This window comes from Schistocerca gregaria, chromosome X, assembly GCF_023897955.1.
Source record: "Schistocerca gregaria isolate iqSchGreg1 chromosome X, iqSchGreg1.2, whole genome shotgun sequence".
Lineage (NCBI taxonomy): Eukaryota > Metazoa > Arthropoda > Insecta > Orthoptera > Acrididae > Schistocerca > Schistocerca gregaria.
The window spans coordinates 191,558,377-191,565,292 of record NC_064931.1 but is presented as its reverse complement, the minus strand read 5'-3'; the positions used below and the strand labels follow the sequence as shown (position 1 = coordinate 191,565,292).

At 41.6% G+C, this 6,916-nt stretch overlaps 1 non-coding gene across 1 annotated transcript; it reads right to left on the bottom strand.

Moving 5' to 3' along the window:
* Positions 1 to 1,382: 1,382 nt before the first annotated feature.
* On the bottom strand, positions 1,383 to 1,456 carry Trnaa-ugc (transfer RNA alanine (anticodon UGC)). The gene has a single exon. It is a non-coding gene; the product is annotated as a tRNA-Ala (tRNA).
* Between the last annotated feature and the right edge of the window lie 5,460 nt (positions 1,457 to 6,916).

Sequence of the window (6,916 nt, the reverse complement as noted above, 5' to 3'; positions counted from 1 at the left end):
CGAAGTAGAGAGGATATAAAGTGTAGACTGGCAATAGCAAGGAAAGCGTTTCTAAAGAAGAGAAATTTGTTAACATCGAGTATAGATTGAAGTGTCAGGAAGTCGTTTCTGAAAGTATTTGAATGGTGTGTAGCCATGTATGGAAGTGAAACATGGGCGAAAAATAGTTTGGACAAGAAGAAAATAGAAGCTTTCGAAATGTGGTGCTACACAGGAATGCTGAAGATTAGATGTGTAGATCACATAACTAATGAGGAGGTACTGAATAGGATTGGGGAGAAGAGGAGTTTGTAGCCAATTTGACAAGAAGAAGGGACCTGTTGGTAGGACATATTCTGAGGCATCAACGGATCGCAAATTTAGTATTGGAGGGCAGAGTGGAGGGTAAAAATCGTAGAGGGAGACCGAGAGATGAATACACTAAGCAGATTCAGAAGGATGTAGGCTGCAGTACGTACTGGGAGATGAAGAAGCTTGCACAGGATAGAGTAGCATGGAGAGCTGCATCAAACCAGTCTCAGGACTGAAGACCACAAGAACAACAACAACGCACGATGTATGTTAGCGGTAGTAGAATCGTTCGGAGTCAGCTTCAAATGTCGGTTCTCTACATTTGTTAATAGTGTTTCCCGAAAAGAGCTCCACCTTCCCTCCAGAGATTCCCACTTTGAGTTCTCGAAGCATCTCCGTTACACTTACGTTTGTTCGAACCTACGGGTAACAAATCTAGCTTCCCTCCTCTGAACTGCTTCGATGTCTTCCTTCAGCCAGACCTGATACACTCGAGGAGTCTCAAGAATAGGTCGCACTAGTGTCCTACGAGATTCAGTCTCCTTTACAAGTGAACCACTCTTTCCTGAAACTCTCCCAATAAATCGAAGTCGACCAGGTTTCTTCCCTACCATAGTTTTCACATGCTCGATCCACCTCATATCGCTTTGTAACGTTACGTCCAGATATTTAGACAACTTGACTGTGTCAAGCTGGGCACTATTAATACTGTATCCGAACAATACAGGTTTGTTCTTCCTGTTCATCCGCATTAACTTGCAGTTTCCCACATTTAGGACTAGCTGCCATTCGTCACACCAACTGGAAATTCGGTCTAACTCAACGTCGACACCTTACCGTACACCACGGCATCATAAGCAAACAACTGCAGTCTGATGCCTCTGCTGCCTACCCTGTCCGCCAAATCATTGATGTATATAGAGAACAACAGCGGTCCTATCACACTACCCTAGGGCACACCTGACGATACCCCTGTCTCTAATGAACACAAACATTATTGACAATACTTATAAATGAAGGATAATTAATTGAAACCCTCAGCTGCCGACAGGTGTTGTTGGTATACCTCGATGGGGACAGCTGAAAATGTGTGCCTCAATCGGGACTCGAACCCGGGATCTCCTGCTTGCATGGCAGACGCTCTATCCATCTGAGCCATCGAGGACACAGATGAATAGTGCGATAGCAGGGACCTATCCCTTGCACGCTTGCTGTGCGACCCATAATCCGAACTGTCCACAATCTACATTCGTAATATACCTAATAGATGTTTGTCGATCCACTCATTAATCGCACACACTAGGGTGATGATTCCTGGAACCGTTTGGGCAACCTGTTGCGAATTCGTACAGACGAAGGTCAATGGCTGGCTAGCCTTTAACTATATTTTTGAAGTTAGTAACTGTTCTCGAAAGGACAGATACCATTGATGACCGCGCAGCTTCTCTAGAATAAATAATAATTCTTGGACATGCATCTCTCTTTACAGACTCGAAATCTACGCCTACATCTACAAGACTACTCTGCAGTTCCTGCTTATGTGCCTTCCAGAGCGTTCATCGAACCATTTTTACGTTATTTCTCTACCGTTCCACTCTCCAAAACCTTGCGAGAAAAACGAGCAATTAAATCATTCCATCCGAGCTCTGACTTCTTTTATTTAATTATGATTATCATCTCTGCCAACGTTGGTGGGTGCCAACAAAACACTTTCGCGAAAAGACCTCGACTCAACAAAGGAACACTTTCGTTTGAATAATTGCCACTCGCATAGCATATCGTTGACACTCTGTCCCCTACTTCACGACGATAAAAAGCGAGCTCCTTTATATTGAACCTTTTCCATGACCTCCGTCAATCCTGCCTGATAAGGATACTCTAGCAGAGGACGGACAAGCACAGTGTAAGCAGTCTATTTAGTGGATTTGTTGCATCTTCTACGTGTTTTGCCAAAAAAACGCAGTCTTTCACACAGTATTACCTATACGACTGCTCCAATTTCAGTTGTTCGTAACTCTTATCGCTAGGTATTTAGTTAAATTGACAGCCATTACATTTGTGTGGTTTATCGTGCAACCGGAATTTAATGGATACCTTTTAGTGTTAATGTGGATGACGTCATAGTCTTGTAATTTAGGGTCAACAGCTACTTTTTTCACCATAAAGATATTTTGTCCACATCAATTTACTATTGGCTTTGATCACCCCATGACATTACTAGACGGTGAATGACAGCATCATCGGCAAGCAACAAGTCTGCTCTCGTAAATCATTCGTATAGAAGAGGAACAGAAGAGAGTCTACAACACTTCATTGGTGATCGCTAGATACCGATTTTCTTTTACTCGATGGCGTGGCGTCAGTTACTACGAAATGTGACGTTTCTGACCGGAATTCATGACTCCAGTCGCACATCAGAGACGATACTCCATAATCAGGCAACATGATTAGAAGCCGCTTGTGAGGAACAGTATCAAAATCCTTCTGAAAATCTATATATGGTATCTCTCTGAGAGCCCCTGTTGATAGCACTCATTACTTCATGAGAATAAAATGTTGACTGTGTTGTGTTGCACAAGAAAGATATTTTCTCAATCCGTGCTAACTGTTCGTCAAAAAATTGTTTTCATTGAGTTCATTTGTAATGTTCAAACACAGTATATGTTCAAAAATACTGCTGCTTATTCACATTAATGATGTGAGTCTGTAATTCAGCGGATTACTTTCTTGAGTAACGGTGTGACCTGTGAAACATTCCACTCTTTAGGTACGGATCTTTCGTCTAGCGAGCGTTTGTATACGATTGCTAAACAATGAATAATTATATCAGCATACCCTGAAATAAATGTAACTGATATACAGTCTGGACTGGAGGCCCTGGTTTTATTAAGTGATGTGAGTTACTTCGCTATACGGAGGATATGTGCTTCTAAGATACTCATGTTGGCAATAGTTTTTAATTCGAATACTGGAATATTTACTTCGACTTATACGGCGAAGGAATTTTGGAAAACCGATTTAGTAACTCCTCTTTAGAGGCACTGTCAACGGTAACATTATCATTGCTGTCGCACAGTGGAGATATTGCTTGTGTCTTGCCGCTGATGTATTTTACCCACGACCAGAATCACTCCGGCTTTTTGATCAGATTTCGAGATAGAGTTTCGCTGTCGAAACTCTTAAAAGCGCCTCGTATTAAAATTTCGAGCCTCTATAAAACTTTCCGAATCATGGGTATTTTGAGTTCTTTGAAACTCGGTATAATTTTATCGTTGCTTCTGCAGAAAGCAAAGTAGAACTGCAGCTGCAGTTACCTTGTAATTCACCCTTAGATTCCACGACTATTTGCCTTCCAATGGTGTATCAGTGCAATGTATAGCGAGGTGTGATTAGTATCAGTTTTGGACTGAACGTTTCGCCAATATTTCGGTTTTGTAAGCTGACTATCTTAGCTATGCCCCATCAGCCTGTGGGGCGGCGGGTGGAATAATTGTTAAATGTGCCCATTATTTATTTAATGCTGTTGTTTGCCATTCTCAACACTGGCTCTCTAACTACAATATTGGCAACCAGAAAGTGATTAGCAAAACGTGAAGCCTGAAATTAGAATTCCTAGTGCCCACCTCACCTAATAAATACATTTATAGCTGCAGCTTATAGATTTGAGGGATTAGGAGATTGTCTGGGAAACATAATAAAAACCATTCTCTCTAAAATTTTCACTATATTCTGAAAGTCACAAACCAAAAAGAATCCACGCAATCCAACTACCAGAGCAGTTCAGAGTCTAATGCGCTGATGCAACTATAACTGTTCAAATTAAATGTTTACGTGAAGGCTCGCCATAATTTGATGATAATGTTCATCAAACGCCACGCTAATAATGTCTGTCATGCGGCGGCACGTGAAAATACGACATACGCAAACTAAAGACAGAGGTGGCGCAGTGGTTAGACACTGGACTCGCATTCGGGAGAACGACGGTTCAATCCCGCGTCCGGCCATCCTGATTTAGGTTTTCCGTGATTTCCCTAAATCACTCCAGCCAAATGCTGGGATGGTTCCTCTGAAAGGGCACGGCCAACTTCCTTCCCTCATCCTTCCCTAATCCGATGAGACCGATGACCACGCTGTCTGGTCTCCTTCCCCAAACAACCAACCAACCAACCAACCATTAACGTCATTCCAAAATTAACACTTCACTCGAAAACTATTTCAAGATTACGCGTATCCCGAGTAACTTATTACTGCATCCGAGGTTGTTTATATCAACGATACCGACGCGACCAGACTCCCGGCACATGTGGTGCGCTAATCAGCGTCTGGAGAGAACTGGGGCCTCTTTTTTTTTTTTTTCTCACGCAGCGTCCTTACATATAAAGCCGCGGTGCAGACGGCTAAGGGAACGCCTGATCAAATCTGCTCTCCCGACTAGCCGCTGGGCTAGTAATGCACCTCTTTAAGTTACCGAATAAATAAGTGCTGCCTTTGCTGATGGCCGATGAAGCTTTCAATTTAATTGTGCAATCAGCACACAAGTAAGTAATAATAAAAGTCTGACGTGGCTAAGTCAAATATTTTGGGCCAGAGAATTAATTTAATTACACTACACGCAATAGACGAGCTCTGAACTTGCTCTTTGGAGATACGCTATAGCTATAGTTTTTTAGTTATTCTGTTGTAACTTCTCACATTTTTATGATTAAAGCGGATCTCCCTTCTACTTAAATTTAAACATCCTAGCTTTATTTATTCGCCTACTTAATCTACCTTTCTTCCTTAATTCCTAAGACAAAAACCAGAAAATCATACCGAGCGAGGTGGCGCAGTGGTTAGACACTGGACTCACATTTGGGAGGACGACGGTTGAATCCCGCGTCCGGCCATCCTGATTTAGGTTTTCCGTGGTTTCCCTAAATTTATCCAGGCATATGCCGGGATGGTTCCTTTCAAAGGGCACGGCCGACTTCCTTCCCCATCCTTCCATATTCCGATGAGACCGATGACCTCGCTGTCTAGTCTCCTTCCCCGAAACAACCAACCAACCAACCAGAAAATCATGAATTTCAACTAAAATTTTAATTTGTGAGATCTAGAATACTGTTTCTACTAAATTATCATGCAAAAGGAATCTAAATATAAATTTTTAAATTTCTAGCTCGTTTCTGTTGCGCCAATGATTTTTACAGAAAAACACCCAAATTTCGAAAATGGTTAAAGTTATTGAACTGATATCCAACACATATTGATTTTGTATTACTCCTGACATGCTAGAAACGTTTCACGTTATTTACTTCATTTTAAATTATTGCGCAATATTTATGACGTCAGAGCTAGTTACAGCGGACTAGGCTGGCACACAATGGAAAGACTGATGTGAATTTTATAACGCGTGAGTATGCTGCTTCCCTACATGCTTGCTGCCACATCTTCGTGTAGCAACAAGAATTTCTGCATAATGCAGTAATCGGTTTCATTTCAAAACAGACAAATCCGATGTTATAAATGTTTTAATAATTCCAGAAATCAGTAATCGAATTTTGAAGAGTGAAAACGCTGTTGAATACATTCCTTTTTGAACCACGACACTGGCAGCAGAATTTAGTATAATTCCGTTTGCGCCAGCTAAGTTGATACCGTTATTTCTGTAATTAATATATCTATGAAAAAAGATAGTTAATCATTCATTGACGGTTTTTTCAAAGTTGTGTTGGGCGACAACAGAATGGCAATATCCTAAACGGTCAGGAAAATCTTAAGAAAACATCTTAGCTGAATCATTCGATTAGATAAAATTATGAATCCAAAAATGACCTTCTGTTCTGTTGGATAAGAACTTCCAACTAACATCCGAAATATCTTGGAACTCTGACAGAATAAAATGTATCAAATCCGCTTCAGACATCTAGGAAACCATGTCGAGCATATGAATGAGGCAATATACGAGGGTGATTCGGAAAGCAAGGAACGATCGGTTGCGAAATGGAAAATACAGTGAAAACATGATGAAGCTCTGCACAGATGCGTTGTGTGCTGTGTCTAGCACTCCCGCCGATAACATTACATCTGTCGTTTCAGTTCTGAGCTCACAGTGAGGACGTAAAGACGGCTAGAAATTAGCGTCTCCTGCCAAGTATGAGGGCCTGAAGCTATGCAATCCAAGTAACATAACTGTCATGGTGTTCGTTCTACACGACAATTCTCGGCCTCACTCTGCAAGGGCAATGAAGATGTTCCTGCAGCGTTTTCGATTGGAAGTGTTTGATCACCCACAATACAGCCAGTGAGGTTCATCTCCGCTCAAATGAACCTCTGGCTATAAAGACAGCATTTTGACGACCACGAGCTGCAGTCCAGAGTAGAACATTGTTCAAAAAAACTGGCGGTTGTTTTCTACAACGAGGGAATTGAAAAGTTCATACAATGCTACGACAGATGTCTAAGTCTGAGCAGCGTCTGTGTAGAGAGGTAGCTGGAAGGTGTAGCTAATCGTTGCAAATAAAGCCGTTTTGATTTCCACTGTGGTTTCGATTTCGCGACCTATCGTTCCTTACTTTCCGAATAGCCCTCGTAATTATGGCAGAGGTATTATATAATTAGTAGACACTGATGTGCTATTCTGGCC